We start from the raw sequence: 17,854 nt of genomic DNA, 5'->3' as shown, positions 1-17,854 counted from the left end.
TGTCTGCCAGAAAATATCTTCCACAGAGGAGGTATTCAGTCAGCATCCTAGTTAACAAGATCATTTGGCACTTTCAGACAGCTTCTGTCCCAAGCCACCCCAATACTTACATGATGGGCTAGGACAGAGACTATTCAGGCACACAATAGCACAGGCTCCTTCTCACCAAGGCTGTGCTTATGCTCACTCCTGACTGAGCACTTTGCCTGTCATCAGCACAGATTTCACTGGTGGTAGTAATTGACTGGAGTGTTGTGTTTCGGATTGTTACTACCTACTGGGGCAAGTAATCTGAAATGTGGTAAGTTCCTGGGCATCTCTTGGTAGCTCCGTGCCTATTGACCCAAGTGAACCGGAGATGATAGCACTCAGCCATGGTAAGAGACTGAGCCCTCCAGAGATGAAACCCTGCCCCTCCACTGCCATTAGCAGGGTGAAATGTTGGCCAAGAATGAGGGAAACCTAACATGGATGATGGAAAAGGAAGGTCAGTATTAACTGTAGCTCCTGAACCAGAAGCAGCAGTGGGCACTCAGATTTGTTCCACTTACTAGATCTAAGTAATCTTTTTATGAAACTCTCACTGATTACCACCATGTAGAGCTGGTGACCGAAAAGATGGATCTGAGCAGCACAAAGGGCAAACACAACACAGAAGATGCTTCCGTTGCCCCTTATTTCCTTGGCCCAGCTCTAATTTCAGAGATGCCAGATCAGGCAATTTCATGCAAATTGACCCTTAGACTGACAGCATTCCACCTCAACGGCCTTTCCAAGTCCCTCTGGCCCTAAGCTAGTGCATTACAGAAGCGAGGGGTGGTCAAAGTACCAGGCAATCCTCAGCCAACCAAGGATGGGAGCTGGTGTTTAAGGCTGCAGCCCACGGACCGATGTGGGAAGGCTTGTATTTCTCCGATGTCCCTGCAGAATTCAATTCTGCAGCAATGACACGGACAATATATTGTCTTTCCATCATGTTTCTGTTTCATTACTCCTACTTGGAGTGAAGTCTCAAGCACACCGCCCCAAACTCAGACTCACTCTCCGAGATGCAACCCAGAGACCTACATTTTATATAAACTTGCTAGACATTAAAAATGATTCATATATACTGATTTATAATACTAGTATTATTGAATTCATACTGGATACGTGGGTATTATGTGTGCACATTAGCATATGTAAATAAGATTATTCCTGAACGAGCTGGGGTTTAATTAACAGATTAAATTTTATACTGAAATACATCTGTCCATTAAAAGTCTTAAAGTATACAATTATCCATCTGCTGAGCTGACATTTTTCAGCCTGACATTTAATATTGTCGCAAACAGGCAAACAGTTCTACTGAGCCTTGCGCAGTGTTCGGAGGCAGTGTCTCCAGGCAGAAACTTTTTAATTAAAGTTTGATTTAATGAAAATTATGATTCACAAAAACAACTGCTTCAAGCAATATCAAGTATCCAGACTGGAAATAAATGCATCAAGTTGTAATCCGAGAGCTTTCAATCACCTCTAAGTTTGTGTAACAGTCAAGCACGAGTGTCAGACCTCCGCCACTACTGATTTCCTTGCGTCTACTACCTCGTATCACTTGTAAACAAGCTAATTTCCCTTTCTGGGAGTGAGGGGTGCTTTTCATTCTTGTTATACTGTTTTCAATTTCAAACTCCCCACAGTGACTTACACACAGTAATGATGAAGGGAATACTGGCTAACATTCTGTGAGCGCACAGTATTGTAATAGCTGATATTTCACACCTATGTTCCCCTATGTAATTTTCATAGCACCTCTATGAAATAAAGTTATCATCCCACTTTCTAAATGAGGAAATTATCATATAGGGATAGGAAATGAATGTATCCAATACCATGCCCAATGGTAGCAAGGATAAACCACCTAGCAGTCTACCCCCTAACTATTCATTCCTAACAACTAGACAGTTGTGGCTAAAAAATATTCCAATATTTTAGGTAGGTGATTCTTCACATCTCAAGGCTCATAGAAGTATAGTTTTCATCTCTACACTTTTTATTTTCCCCTTTCTCCTTGCCAAACTACTTTAGAACCTTCACGATTAATATTGGCAGGGTTTTTTTCTTTTAGTTTTAAAAACAATTTCACCCTTATACTCCTCTAATAGCATTGCATACCTTTACACCTCAAATATTAAGAAGAGACTTCATTTTCCCTCTAAATTAAGAAAGTGATTAAACACTTAGGTCAAAACACCAATCCTCATTACACCGCTCAATAAAATTCCCTTTATTGACACTGTATTTTAACTGCCAACTCACATTCCATTAAACCTGTTTGTATTTAAAACGATAAATATTATCACGGTGTTCACTAAGTTCTTTTGATATGCTCTTTTTGGCTGTACTCACGTAATAGACTGTAGGTCTTTTCCATGTATTTAGAGAAATATGCCAATAAGAAATAAGGTTCTCCTGAAATTACAAGACACAATTAAGCAAAATCATCTGTGGAGTTTAAAAATTACTTGAAGAAGGAATTGATTCATGAGGCAATGTCTTAGAAGCTGAATAAGCTGATATGTGAAGAGAGATAAAAGTAATAATACAGGCAAAAGCTCTAAACACCATTAAGAAGAGAATTATTTGTCATCCTTGGCTCTCTTACTCCATGTGGGAAGAGTGCAATACTGCTAAGTGCCAAAAACATTCTCCCCTCTTTCTGTGGTTCTAGATCCTGCTGCCCTGGAAACGTAACCCCCTGATAGGACAGCTTTGCTATTTATGTAATAGGTACCAACTCCCCATGAATATACTTCATTTCATTAAACTTTTTCAGGTTCTCTATGAATCGCTGTTACTACTGACTGCCATCTACATAGAGCTAGTTCAGTCATAACGCTTGACATAGTAGAAAATAAGTCAACTTATACGTCTGCTAATTCTAATGGGGGACACCACTTTTAACCAGTTCTCAGAATGAAGACTTCAGTGCATCCAAGTCAACTCTCCCTATTAGGGCTCAGACAGGGGGGTCAGACAGCAGTGAACGTGAAAAACACAGACTGCAGAAAGTATCAGGGACTCTAAGCCAGTATCGACATAAAACACCTGGAAATCCAGACACGTCTACCAAACACACAGAACACAGACCAACAGAATGAAAACTACCATAAACGATAGTTTTCCCTAGGGGGTAACTAAGATGAAATCAATTGTATCCCTCTGCAAATGTAAACAATGATTCAAAACAGAAAAATTGAATCATTATGTACCAATTTATGAAAGGACAGAAAACAAAGACCTATTTAAACGTTCAATGCAAAGAGATACAGGAACAGTTCTACTGAAATCTCAAGAAATGTTTAAGCCCAGGCACAGAGCCAGGATACAACAGAGGGGTGTCTGTGGGAGTCAAGGAATTTTAGGAGAGAAAAAAATTACCTTCAGAATTTTTTTTTCAAAACTCACCAAGGATAATTACTCATCTGTTTGTGTTCTAATCTTTAATTTAGTAACCATGCATAAGTGTATTTACACATCTGTTTAAGTCCTAAGTTGAATTTTAACTAGTTTCGATTTTAGGGAATTACAAAAATAAAGGAGATAGAAAACTTTGCCTGTGATGTTGGCACTGTTGAGTACATATACTAACCTACACAGGCGATAAAACTGTACATGACTAAACACAGACCTGTGAATACATAAATCGTATGTATTCATACAGTGGAAGAAGAATATGTATAAGAGAACATGTGTAATACATGTTTAATACATGTATTAATAGGTGTAAAACAGATTTAATTCACAAAACCTTTATGCTGAGCAACTGAAGCCAATCACAAAAGAGCACCTACTGTACGAGTCATTTTATACGGATGTTCTCACAGACAAAACTCACCTATGGTGCTATAAAGCCCAACAATGGTTGCTTCTTGGAGGAACAAAGACGGTCTTGAATGAGCAATATGAAAATAGCCTGTGTTTTGACCAGGATGTGAAATAAGGAGGTGTATACACGTTTGACAAAACTCATCTATGTTCTTACAATATGAAGACTTCACTGTGTGTCAATTATTTCTAGATTTGAAAACATGTGAAAATTAGTATTTGTATAATTCACTGTATGTAAAATCCAATTTTTAAAAAATGTAACAACAGGAAGACATTAGAAATATCTATTTTTCATTTGAATTGTGACTGTACATTACCAAAAATATCTTACCAACTTTTACTTTTACTCACAGCATATTTCACGTGTCTGCACATGTGAAAGAGACTATGGTGGCAGGAATAGTCAAAAGCAACGTTTCCAAAGATCATGACTCAAAACATTCTCATTTATTAAATCCTTTCTCATATGTAAAACCATTACTTCAGTTTTTCACATTGAACTTAAATGGCAGGCCCTATACATAGACAACTCACAAGAACAGATACTGTTCTTGATGTGATCATTATACAAAGGTTTAAATTGTCACTGAAGGGAAGATCTATGATATGTTCCTTTGATTCATAATCATTCTTCCTTTTTTGGTTTTCCCATTATGTTTTTTATTTAACCTTACAAATGTATGTGTCACTTTTCTAGGAGGAAGGTGGTGGCAAGGTTATTAGACTGCTGGATGGATTTAATGTGAGCCTCTAGGAAATGTGAACCCCGTGCGTTTAACAATCTTCACCTTGAATGAATTGCTTGTTACATACAGATAACTCCAAGTATAATCTCTGGCTGTTAAATGTCTATTATCCCACTGGACTATTTCATAAATTAGGATTCTCTGAGCTTAAATTTCAGAAATTTAAATGAATTTCAAAAGACAATTCATAATGTTTCATAAAATTATGTTTGACAAACATTGAAATATACAAATTCTAATGGAATTATTCAACATTGATTACTATTTACAGGAATAATTATTTGGCCTTTTATAACCATGAAGAACAAAGGGAAAGTTGACTGTTGACTGTATGTTACGGGGGAAAAACATCTATCGAAGGCATTACATCAGTAGCATCCTCAATGTCAGTGTTTCAATCCCAGAAATATACCTTTAAGTGTTTGCCTTAAATTCAAACTTACCAAACTTATTAAATTTACCACTCTTACTGTATTTACTGGGATTTTTTTTTGACAGAGAAGTTTCAAAGGTATTTTTTTTTTCCAAAGGCATGTTTGATTCATCTTTCACGTCAAATTTGCTGTGGACATACAATTTCCTGCATGAAAACTTTAGTCATCTTTAAATCCTGTATATAGGGAAGTTGAGCATGAAAGAGGCACTAGAGAAATCACAGGTGTATTGTTACATACTAGTTATGACTGTTTTGAAAATGTCACCATCGTTTCTGTAGTAAGCATCCTATTTTAGGATGGCTGCTTTGCATACCAAGCGCGGACAGAGAACTCAACATCTTGAAATAAGAAGGGATATTTTCCTTAAAAGTTTCTGAACACTTTAACTCCTTTATACACTCATGTATTTGTATTAATCTGTCTTTAACTTCGTCTATGTAATATTTTGGCAGAAGAAATTATGAATAGGTCTGTGTGACATAATGCACGCTGGTGTGAAAGGTTTAGATTCTCTTTGGAGAAGGCAACCCTCTAAACGAAGTCATCTTCATACAGGACAGACAGCAGCAGAATTTAAGGGAAACTCAAGAGAGCAAGCCTCTGTGACTCCGTGGACTTTGTCTACCAGCAATGCAAATGATTTACCAGCGACACCGTCCACCCTCCCAGAGTATATCACTTCACCAGGTTTCCTTCTGTATGTGGCGATAGAAAGCTTTCTGCTTGGCCCTGAATTAACAGTTCTAGCAGGCGGTATTTTGTAATACCTGCAAATCTATCACAAGACACCAAGATTGCCAGGGACTCATGTAGGGAAAGTCACTCGAAACGTGAATTTACTGGTTTCCGTAAATGAGGGTCTACAGAAGTGTGGAAGTGGTTTCCATTTCCACACAACAGCAGCAGGTAGGTAAAAGAGCCCAGGCACCATGATGACGAGATGAGGGCTCTTACCAGGAGCTGTGTCAACTCATGAAGACGCCGGAACCCTCGGTCTGTTTTCTATTAGTATAGTCAACTTAATTCCTATTATCCAACTTCAGAGGGGTACTGTTAGGAGATTAAGTCAAACGACAGAGATAGAAGCATATTTTCCTGATTGTAAACATCATGAAAATATTTGAACTGTACTGGGTCACTGAAAAATTTGACTCCACTTCTATCTGTTTCCATTTTGGCTCATTCCTCATTTTCTCATCTGGGAGGGGAAAGCAAAGTCCATCCTCTCCTGTAGCTCTCAAGTTCAAGGATATTAAGTGGCATGTGCTGGAGAAGAGAAACTTTCAGAGAATAAGAAACCTACAGTCTCTTCCTTTTGTTTCTAAAAAGAGAAGGAATGGCTCAAACAATTTAAGTAATAAGAAAAAACAGTTCCTAAATCCTATCAGGGTGCATTTATACTGTATTCATATGGTCATTTAAATATAAAGTTATAGGCTTTTTAGGTCCAACTCAGAGTCCAAAGGTGGTGACAAGGGGCTCGGGGGGCGGGGGGGGACTGGAGATATTTAAAGGTACAACTTCCAACCAGTAAATGAAGAAGTTCTGGGGATTTAACACTCAGCATGGCATTTGCCACCAACAACACCGTATTATAAACCTCCAAGTTGCTAAGAGACTTCATTTTTTTCACCACAACAAAGAAATTATTATGTGAGGTGACAGAGGAATTAGCTAATGCTATGGTAGTATCATATCACAGTGTATGAATATATCAAAACAATACATTGTACACCTTAAACTTCTCTAGTGTTCTATGTCAACTGTGTCTCAAATAAATACTGTGAGGCTTTCATTAACATCAGGCTCAAACATCTCTTTCATGTCCCAAAACCCAAAACCTAACATTCAGCCCCCTCCATTGAAAGGTATTCTTCAGAATGAAAGCATAAATTACTTTCAGGCTGCTACAAAACAGCGAGTCCTAAAAATCATCTAATACCTTAGGCAGCGTTGAGATTTCAAAATTTGCTTCAGAAGTAACTCTAGTTACCTGTAAGGACAATTACGCTCACCTTTAGGTCATAGCCTGAGAGAGAGCACATTTCAGGCTTACAACAATAGCAAAAACACCAATCAGTACAACACAGCATTCAAAATTGTATACACAAAACACACACACACAGGCTGTCTTTGCTTGGCTTGGCTCTCACGTGCTTGGTTTCATTTCCAAGGGTTTTGGTTAAATAACACCAGCACCTAACAACATTTCAAGTTTCAGTTCCCACATTCCCATAGTAATGATGAGTAATTTCATTAAGTACCCACTTAGCAGCTAGCCCTTCAATCTACAAATCCTGATGTAAATTAGAGATGTTCATGAAGGTCAGTGACCTATCCCAACTAGTTCAACGTTTGCTAGCAATCCATCACCATGCTTCTTTTATTCAGTTTTCAGACAGGATATCTTGTAGTCGTGTTCTCTCTTTGTCTCCCAGTGATAACCATAAGTAATAGTTCTACACAAGTGGACAATTCCAAGAGGAAGCGGCTGATAAAGAGCGAAGTACAGTCAAGAAACACATAGGAACGCTACGAGTTAGAATGAAATCTAAGTGGAGATCCAGAACAAGTTGGCTGTGGGAAATTGTCATGGCTGTTGGTTCAGAGACTCTTGATATAGAGCCAGAGAAATGTAGTGAAGGTGAATTTAGGGACAAAAATGAGGAAAAGATGATGATGTCCCCAAGGAAGACAAGTGGATAAAATAGTCATACTCGAGGAATTCAGCAGTGTTCCACAATATTGAAGGCACAAAGGATAAAAAGTTGAAAACTGATTCAAACTCAGAAATAAGCCTGACAGTTAGTGTAGGCATAGAAAACACAAGTACCCTTCAGAAAGGTCCTTGACAGGGGTGCCTGGGTGGCGCAGTCGGTTGAGTGTCTGACTTCAACCAGGTCACGATCTCGCGGTCCGTGAGTTCGAGCCCCACGTCGGGCTCTGGGCTGATGGCTCAGAGCCTGGAGCCTGTTTCCGATTCTGTGTCTCCCTCTCTCTCTGCCCCTCGCCCGTTCATGCTCTGTCTCTCTCTGTCCTAAAAATAAATAAACGTTGAAAAAAAAATTTTTTTAAAAAAAAAAAGAAAGGTCCTTGACAAAGAGTCAGCTGTCCCATACAACCTTAAATGTAGCAACCAAATATTCCCTTCCAATGGCAATGCTGATTCTGAGTCAGACAGATGGAGGATACACAGGAAACATAAGTAGGACCCAGAAAAGGAAAAGGAGGCAGGCACTGGGACCTGAGATTTCTCCGCCCCACACTCACCTAAGATTTCACCAACTCCTCTGTGTGAAGAGACGAAGGTCACCGTCAGAGCAACATTCAGTTTTCATTTTAGTTTGGTAGCTAAAATAAGAACAGAACCAGAAACAAAAAACATTAATGCTCCGTTTTTTCAATGGGTCAAGTTACAGCGAACTAAAAAGATGTTTTACTACTCATCATTTTCTTGCACATTTATAAATAACAGTACCAGAGGATTTCTTCTTTAGATCAAAGTTGATAAAGATCATGGGAAAATCTTAACTTTTCCCATTAATTAATAAGATCAGTTCTCACTTTGCCTAACTTTCATGGTTCCAGAGTACCATTCAGAACAACGCACATATCTGTGCGTGCATGCGCCCAGGTGGGGAGCAAGGGCGTGGGAGCATATTCTCAAGAATAATGAAAACCTTGAAGGAAGACTAGATCAAGATATTTTTGACATCTACAAATATTCGTGTCTATTTTGTTCCAATTTGTTAATTTCCATAGCACGTGGTAGACAAACCACGATTAACATAGGTTTCTTCTGTAAAGTTCATGTCTCTGCTTTCCTATCCTTCAAGGTGACATCTCCACCACCAAAGATGGATTTAACAAGAAGCTCATTTTTAGCTCTCCATATGGTTAACTTAAGGCTGCTCTAGCTATTACAAGGCACATTAGTTCCTTGCCAGGATGTTTTTATCATGCAAGTAGGCTTCAGGCGTAGCACACTCCATGATTTTGATGTTAAATACCTTTCTTTGCCTTTTAAAAATGTCTTTTCTTCAGCTCCTCATTTTCCTACCATCCTATCTTTTTTTTTTTTAAATTTTTTTTTCAACGTTTATTTTATTTTTGGGACAGAGAGAGACAGAGCATGAACGGGGGAGGGGCAGAGAGAGAGGGAGACACAGAATCGGAAACAGGCTCCAGGCTCTGAGCCATCAGCCCAGAGCCTGACGCGGGGCTCGAACTCACGGACCGCGAGATCGCGACCTGGCTGAAGTCGGACGCTTAACCGACTGCGCCACCCAGGCGCCCCACCTACCATCCTATCTTTTGCAGGAGAGTGTGTTATTTTTATACTTGCTATTTTCAATCAAAAATGTTTCTGTGGTATTTTAACATTTCTATTTACAAAATACGATGTTTTAAATCGCTCCATAAAATCTGCAAGCGCTAACAACTTTGGCACACCTTCTACGTTTAACCTGAGTATTGCGTTCACATGCAGAAGCAGGTCTATGGTCTTTTGCGTTGAGAAACTTATCCTGTTAATCCCAAAGTTTTCCTAGTGCAGCTTTCCTAATGGGTTTTATACTTCTCATGCTTCCTAGATTGTATTTCGATCTTTTATATTTTCTCTACAAAACAATGACACTTCATTTTATAATCAATTTTACATTGTCATCAATAAAGTATTTATGCTAGATAACTTCCGTTTTTTGATAAAAAGCTTCTAATGTCATCTACTACTGATTTATATATAAATCCTATAATGTACCCTATAGGGAATTTCGTTTATTTTATAAAGCCTTTGTTGTTCCTTGCTTGTGCTAGCATTAAAAGATAAATGGCAATAAGATACTGCTCAGAGTTATTATGATTTTATGAACAATCTAAGGAGACCAAAATTGTGATACATAACTCAGTTCAGCAAAAGGTGGTCCTCTAAATTGTTCTGGGCACATTTCAGGCTAAGTTTTCAACTTTAGACAGAAACATCAGATCCATCTATAACTCTTTCTGAAACCTATTATCAAATGAGAAAAAATTTCCTAGCGGACTCCGTTATCTTACGACAGGGCTTTGACACTTGGATCAACTAATAATTGTAGCTGTTTCACATAAAAGGTCAGTTTTGACAAATGGCCTCTTGCACATGGTAAAAACACTCTTTCACTGTCAGGCTATGGTTTTATTCAGTAAATGCACTTGTACAATGAAAACCATCTTTGGATGGACCATGGTATATGCACAGGGCATTTGGAGGAAAACGTAAAGCTACATCTTTGTCTTAAATTATCTTCCTAAAGACAAAAGGAAATACAACTTAGTCTAAGAAGACATAAATAACAGTTACATGAATTATGAATAAGTCACCGTAGCTATGTAAGAATAAGCCCCTGGTACCAATTGAAAGTACATGAGGGTAAGAGACCTGATACAATGAGGCAGCGTGTTTATTATATGGTAAATAATGGCTAGTAAAAGTCACAAGGAAACAAAAAATCTCAAGTAGTGACCTTCGTAAAAGTTTGGTTCAATGGGCAAATTCACCTGTATGGAGAAACAAACATTGTATATAGACATGTTCTCTAGTCTGTGCACATTTCTAGTCATTCATTGTTGATTTTTAGAAAATTATCCCTGTCATTAGAATTAGTTCAAGTAACTTTAGGACTTTTCATGTAACAATGTAGTAACAGGTACCTCACACAAGAATTTCTGTTGTGTCACATACAAGAGGAGCTAAGTCACCATTTAATTGTCTGAGAAGTTTGAGTCTTTATTCTATGACCAAGAATAAATCCATCAAAGTAAGTGTTTATTTCAATGTCTATTGTGTGCTTAGCATGGTTGCATCATACAGGGAATAGAGAAGAAAAATAATTGTGTCCATGCAAGTTAGTATGATAAGACGCACTGTTACAATAAGGGTTAAAAAAAACTGTGCCCAACAACTCAATAATTAAAAGGAGAGGAAGGTAAATGGGTAGGGGATAGGATGGAGTCCACCTAGCCTAGGATATTGGTTTTCCTTTTTGCATCACAATTTAGTAACACTTGGACAGTTAACAGGAGTGCTTGCTGCAAACCATGAACAAGAGGGGGATGAAATTATGTACAGTAGATCTACCTCTTACAGTGAGAGCAAAATACAGAGGGAGGGAGGGAAACAGCATGAGTGGGTGAGAGAGGCCCAAGAACGTAAGGGGGGGAGGGAGGAATGGGGAGAAGGACTGATATGCAAAATGTAAAATTAAGATAGGCCTAGAAATCTAGACAAGTACATAGACAAAAGGGTATATGTTTGCCCTTTTTGTTGCTCTTATTTTTAGAAGGCAGCGATAACATGAAATGTCATTTGAGACCTTCTCATCTAGTAACCAAGTGCTGAAACCACTGCCTTACTTATTGTCAAACTGTGATTTTAGATAAGCCTTGGAATGGATAGAGTGGATGAATGAATGCTGCAGGGAAGGTAAGCATTTGACAATTCACAATATTACAACAGTTACCGAGGGAGAATTCAAGACTCAGGATTAAAAAAAAAAAATAGTAATAATAAGCATTATCATAGCAACAAGAGTTGTAGCCACTAAGATGACCAAGAACGAGGATTAAAGATAAAACTGAAGAAATACTGTAGTTGAAACCAGTAAATGAGAAATAAAAGAAATATTAAGGAAAGACTAGCACAATAGGTTGCTACAAAAATCAAGGAGGAGGCATTTTTATGGCTGGTCTCATTGCATCAGATGTCAAAATGAAGTCAAGAAAAATGAGGCTAAGTCGATGAAAATAAAAATAGGAATTTGAAAGTTATATAGCTTCTGCAGAATTCTGGAGGGCAAGGGGTGAGGGGCATGAGAAAGAAATTTAAGAGCTACCCATGAAAATGCAGGGAAGGGAGCAGCCAGACTGGATGGCAGTTCCAACTACAAAGTTATGTTGGCTCAGTTCAGATCCCAAGGTTTCACCTCCCCACTTGCTGCTTATATAATATGGACAATTTAGTCAGCCTGTTTTCCTCATCTGAGAAGATGAGATAAATAGCGCATCTATTTCATAAGGCTGTTATGAGAATTAACTAGCACAGGAAATACACTAAAGCATGTCTTGGCAATTTGTCATTGCAGTATTACATTGATAGATTGCCTCTATTAGGAGGAATCAAAATGAAGGAAAAGAATGTGCCAGAAAAGAAGGGGTCATGTTCTAGGAACAAGAACCTTGAGGTTGCCCGATATTATTACACTGGATTTCTGGAGTCTTTGGACCAGACCTAATTAAAATTGGAAGTTTTCATAGATTTCTAATCTTGTACTTCAAGTTTTTGCCATCAATAAATAAATATTGAAGATGTAGGATTTAGGATAAAAAATTTTAATTTTCCACATTAAAAAAACCTTATCAAGTAAGTACATCTGGGACTTGTCATTGGCATTATGACAATTGTTTGACTTCTTGTAGTTCATTAAGAGCTTTACAAAATGATTTTATCGTATTGCCTTTCTCAATCTGCTGTGCAACAAAGTAGACTACCCATAATCCTTTTTTTGTAACCTAAGAAATAATGGGAAAGATGAAACAATAAAGGTAATTGACAAGATGACATTTTCTCTTCTAAAATCAGTAACAGTGGAAGAGTCTCCAATTAGGAATATCATAGCTTTGGCACAAAATCTCACGATCATTTGTTGAAGTATTTTTCTTTATTTCTTATTTTATATTTAATGGCATATTAGATCTTCCTAAAACTTGCATGTTTCTCACTTATGCACACTGCTTGGTTTCTTCAACAGTTGAGCGACTCCAAGTTACTCATCCCAATATGGGCGAATTTCCATTAAAATGGCTCCATGCAAAGAAAGGACCTCCACCTTATCAGATTTTATATTGTGTGGTTGTTTAGGCTGAACAAAGTGACCAAAAGCTGACTCAAAGTTAAAACAGTCAAGATATATAGGCTTGTTCTTTAAATAGTCTTTTGGAAAATGTTTAATTGTAATGCAAAACAACTGAGGAGCTTACAAATACATTGCTTAGTTTTTAGATATGCAGGCAACAGGACCCATGCTCTTATACTGGACTGAAGTACCCAATTATTACCAATTTACAGCAGATGGAAATCCTGCATGTTAAATAACATCTTCTTGATTATTATACTTTCCAGTATGTAAGATTATAAGCCTAACTAATTCAATGAATGCCATCAACAGATTGTACAATGGGTCATTTTCACTGCGGGGTGTAAGAGAATTACTAAGAAAGTTGACAGGCACAGCATATTAGAAGACAATCTAGTAAATTTGATTAGTGATACTTGCAAAGTCAAACGCATTAAAAAAAAACAGTGTTTTCTATACATACAGTGACATGGGAAATCTTAGGCCCTCCCTTGAGAAAACATACTTAAGATAGCTTAAAACAAACAAACAAGAAACACTGATGCTCTGCAGTAAAAAACACAATCGAGGTGTTTGAATTAAAACAAACCGGTCACTGAAAAAGACTTGTTTAACTAAAATTCAAATTAGATAGACAAGTTAGTCTTGTCTTCAGTAGAACCCCGTGATTCATCTCTTACATATGACACCCAGTGCTCATCCCAACAAGTGCCCTCTTAATGCCCATCACCCATTTATCCCATCCCCCTTACACTCTCCTTCCAGCAATCCTCAATTTGTTCTCCATATTTAAGAGTCTCTCATGGTTTACCTCCCTCTGTTTTTATCTTAAGAGCGGAATTTTTAATCAAAAGCCAGAAAATGCTGAGAGCAAGTACATGGATCCATTATTCGATTGATCTCAGGAGTGAAGGCAGGCTCTTGTCTACCTTTCTGTGTGGGTCCCATAGATGCTGGGCAGACACTATGGAGTACCAATGCCCATTCAAACAAATCTCCCCATTGGGTCAAGATGGAGAGGGAGCCTGTAAGTCCTTGGTCCAGTAGCCATTACCCAATTTTCTCTGAGCCACCCACAATGCATTGCCAAGCCTTAGCTAAACGGCCATCAAAAGCAATTAGAGACAAGTTTGCCAGAAGCTATCACAATCATTGGTTACAATTAACCAATTTGCTTACAGAGTTAGGCTGTAGGGTGTTTCATCAGAAAATCTGGAAGCGAGATTTTCTCTCCCTAGTTCAAATTTCACCGCTTCAAGCTCTAGATCAATCTTTTAAGATACACAATGCACGCCCCAAGTAGTGTTTTAAATTTCCGGTATCCACATTAAATAGTAAAAAGAAGTGAAATTTTCTAATTTATTTTGTCAGCCATATAGGTTTTATGGTGAACATATATAAAATGTATTTTTCTACCAAGTCTTCAAAAGTCGATGGGTATTTTTTACTTAAAGCACATATGAATTCAAGCTAACCACACTTAGGAACACCTGGGTGACTCTGTCGGTTAAGAGTCTGCCTTCGGCTCAGGTCATGATCTCACAGTTCCTGAGTTTGAGCCCCAGGTTGGACTCTGCTGTCAGTGTGGAGCCCACTTCAGATCTTCTGTCATTCTCTCTCTCTCTCTGCCCCTCTCCCACTTACTCTCAAAAAATAAACTTAAAAAAATAACCACATCGCAAGAGATCAGTAGCAACATATGGCTAATGGCTATCCTTTTGGACAGCCCAAGTATTTATGGTCCCCTACACTGATGTGCCCTTCTTTATTTTCTTATTCTGTGAAACCAGAGTAGTTGGTAGATGAAATGTTGTAAAGAAAGAACTACAGAATAAACTATCTAAATAAAAGGAAAAGTGTGAATATCTACTGAGTGAAACTGGAGAGATAATGAAAACAAGAGTTTCTAGTCGGATGCCTGGGTGGCTCAGTCAGTTAAGTGTTGGACTCTTGATTTCAGCTCAAGTCATGATCTCATGGTTCCATGAGTTGCAGCCTCACATCGAGTTCCCTGCTGAGAGTGCATACACTGCTTGGGATTTTCTCTCTCTGCCCCTACCCCCACATTCTCTCTCTCTCTCTCAAAATATATAAACTTTAAAAAAGTATCTATTGAATTCCAGATGTTTCACCAAAGCCATAGTGCCAAAATTACATTTAGACAATTGATTGCAACGTTTACTTTTCATCAGCAATAACAATAAAATGCTGCTCTGTAATTTAACTCGTTAATTTAATTAACATAGGAATCACAGTAGTTGTTTTAGAACCAATCTAACTTTGAATCCTGAATTATATGGATTATATGTCAATACAGATCTATTTGTGAATGATACATTTTCCTTCTGCTTTTTTATGATCAGAAATTCTACTTTAATTTCTTTTAATCATCAAAAATCTATCTCTACATAGATTCTGCCACTTTGTAACTTTGCCTTAGTTTTCACTTTTTAAAAATCTTATTAAGAGTTCCCCCAAAATTATTGTTAAAATATTCTTATTGTTCTCTTGTTGTTCTCTTGTTGGCTATTCCGTATCTTACAATAAAAATACATGATTTGTTTCCTGATGTATATATTCAGGATTCACAGATTTGTAATACCATTTTTTTTTTTACATTCTAAGTAGTTTTGGGGTTTATTCCTAATTTCAAACTAAACTCAGGTAAAGGCCAAAAGTGAATAATTCTTATTAATCTGTAATTAGACTAACAGTTTTTTCTTTCTAAAGTAGGACTCTACTTTCTTTTGCAGTCTAACCAGGACTTAGCATCTATGAATGTTTTATGTACAATGTATATATTATTTTTGAAAGCCTAAATTCTTAAAACCAGCATCCATATTTTAATATATTCTGAATCTAGTTTCCCACTCTTATATTTACAACATAAAATGATTCATTTCAACTCACTTCCCCCCAATATAGTACATTCATCAGCTTCCAATATTTGGTACCATGCTTCCCTATCACTGAATATTCTTCATTGAAGGTAATTCATTTCTATCTATCCTTCAACCCCTACATCAAACATTTCTTCTTTGGGAAAGTTTTCTCCAGAGCACTCCAGCTAAGAGCAATGTCCTTTTCCTCTGATCTTCTTTAACACTTATTACAAATAATGAAATGGGTGTAAGTGGGATTTTTTGAAAGACCACAAAACACTCTAGGGAAGCAAAGAATGAAATGAACAACTTTGCCTAACTTTGATTGCAGCAGTTATTGGATGGATAGAAGATCACTCAGAGGAACCACAGCTTAATGACCATACTTGGACTCGATATGAACATGCGGCTATCTGTAGCTGGGGCCATCACACCATCTTCTATAGGCACTTCAGTAGTATGTATCAATTGTGAGCATTCTAATCTCCTAACAGTTAGGCCTCAGGTCCCAGTAGAAACATTTGATTAGCCAAGATCAGCTGCCAGTTACTTAGCTGCAGATGGTGAAGAAAAAAGATCAATGTAGAATATCCATTCCCCAGGAAACAGGAGTGGTATTACAGAGGTCAAGAGGATGATGGCTAAATATATTATGATACTGGCTAACTCATTAATATGTTGAACTCATATGTATCCTTAGTTATTTAACTTCTCCTACATGTAAGTAATTTTCTCTTTAAAGTCAACATTTATGAAGAATTTTCTATTTCTCATTATCTTCCATAGTATCTTTCACATAATAGCAATCTAATTTGGTTTTTTCCATTTATTTCCTTTCAGCAAGTATTTTCTTTTTACTATAATGTGAACATCCTTCAATAGATCTAAGATGGTGTGCCTAACTATACACATGTTGACATGTATTTTTCATATTAATTCTTATATATGTCTCAGTTATGTTCCAAAAGAGTGCATATTCTGTGTGAACATGCTAGGCTCTGGGACAGAAAGATGTAGACTATGTCCATGCTCTCAACTCTCAAGTTTAGTGATTCTGTTTAGTAGTTTTGGAAAATAATAACTGTACTAAGTCATGGTCTAACAGCTTGTATTTTAAAACATCACTAATTTTGTATCCAGAAGTTTAGAATGTCTAGGACTTGAAAGCAACTGGCTAAATCAAAAAGAAAAAAAAATCTCATAAAAGCAAACATCTAAAGACTGTTACTTTAGTCTTCACAGTACAAAAAATAGGGCATTATTTCCTTACCAGTGTTAGTTTTACACACACAGTTAACTATTAATAATCTCACTTCTAATAATATTCCTAGAAATGAGAAAAAAAATGTTCAGCATGTAACATATATACCATTGTCTTCTCTTAGTGTCTGATCTTTATAAAGCCAGTTTTGAAGAAGTCTGTCCAGTAACATTTGCCTTATGTCTTGATTTATATGCTAGTGGTTGAGTATCCCCTATGATAAACCAGAATCCTAAGCATTTCTGGGACCAGATACTTGAGAAATATATATTGCACCTTAAACAATCAACTTTTCAGCGGGAATAATGAGCTGTATTATAATACCAGGTGATCTATGAAAATTTGTATTGGACAGTTTGAAAAACTTAAGAGTTCACAGAACAGAGTAGATAGGCAATTTCTAGTGGAGAAAAAGTTCAGAGGACAGAGATAGGCCTACTGTGCTCAGGGAAATTCTCTTAGATGCAATTAAAATCTAAGTTGAATTTAAAGACCCCATTCTGCCTCTCTAGCATCATGTACTGGTTACCCATCTACCTACTTCCTCCTCCTCTCCAAGCTTATGACTACAAAATCATGCCTTGACAAAAAGAAAAAAGCAAAAATACACTATTTGGACTTCATCAAAATTAAAAGCTTCTGCACAGCAAAGGAACCAACCAACAAAACTAAAAGGCAGCCTACAGAATGGGAGAGGATAATTTCCAATGACATATCTGATAAATGAATAATATTCAAAATATATGAAGACCTTATCAAACTCAACACC

General features: G+C 37.3%; 1 long non-coding RNA gene across 1 annotated transcript in view; it reads right to left on the bottom strand.

Moving 5' to 3' along the window:
* LOC147581458 (uncharacterized) overlaps window positions 1–17,854 on the bottom strand; it is a 95,502-nt gene that overhangs the window by 52,841 nt on the left and 24,807 nt on the right. The window contains exon 2 of the long non-coding RNA XR_015249672.1: window positions 8,324–8,404. This is a non-coding gene — a long non-coding RNA (uncharacterized LOC147581458). The remainder of the gene's footprint in view (window positions 1–8,323; window positions 8,405–17,854) is intronic.

Source organism: Puma concolor, chromosome B1 (genome assembly GCF_028749965.1).
Source record: "Puma concolor isolate L17-30 chromosome B1, mPumCon1.1.hap2, whole genome shotgun sequence".
Lineage (NCBI taxonomy): Eukaryota > Metazoa > Chordata > Mammalia > Carnivora > Felidae > Puma > Puma concolor.
Note: the sequence above shows the minus strand (reverse complement) of the source record. Positions and strands in the feature narration are given on the sequence as shown.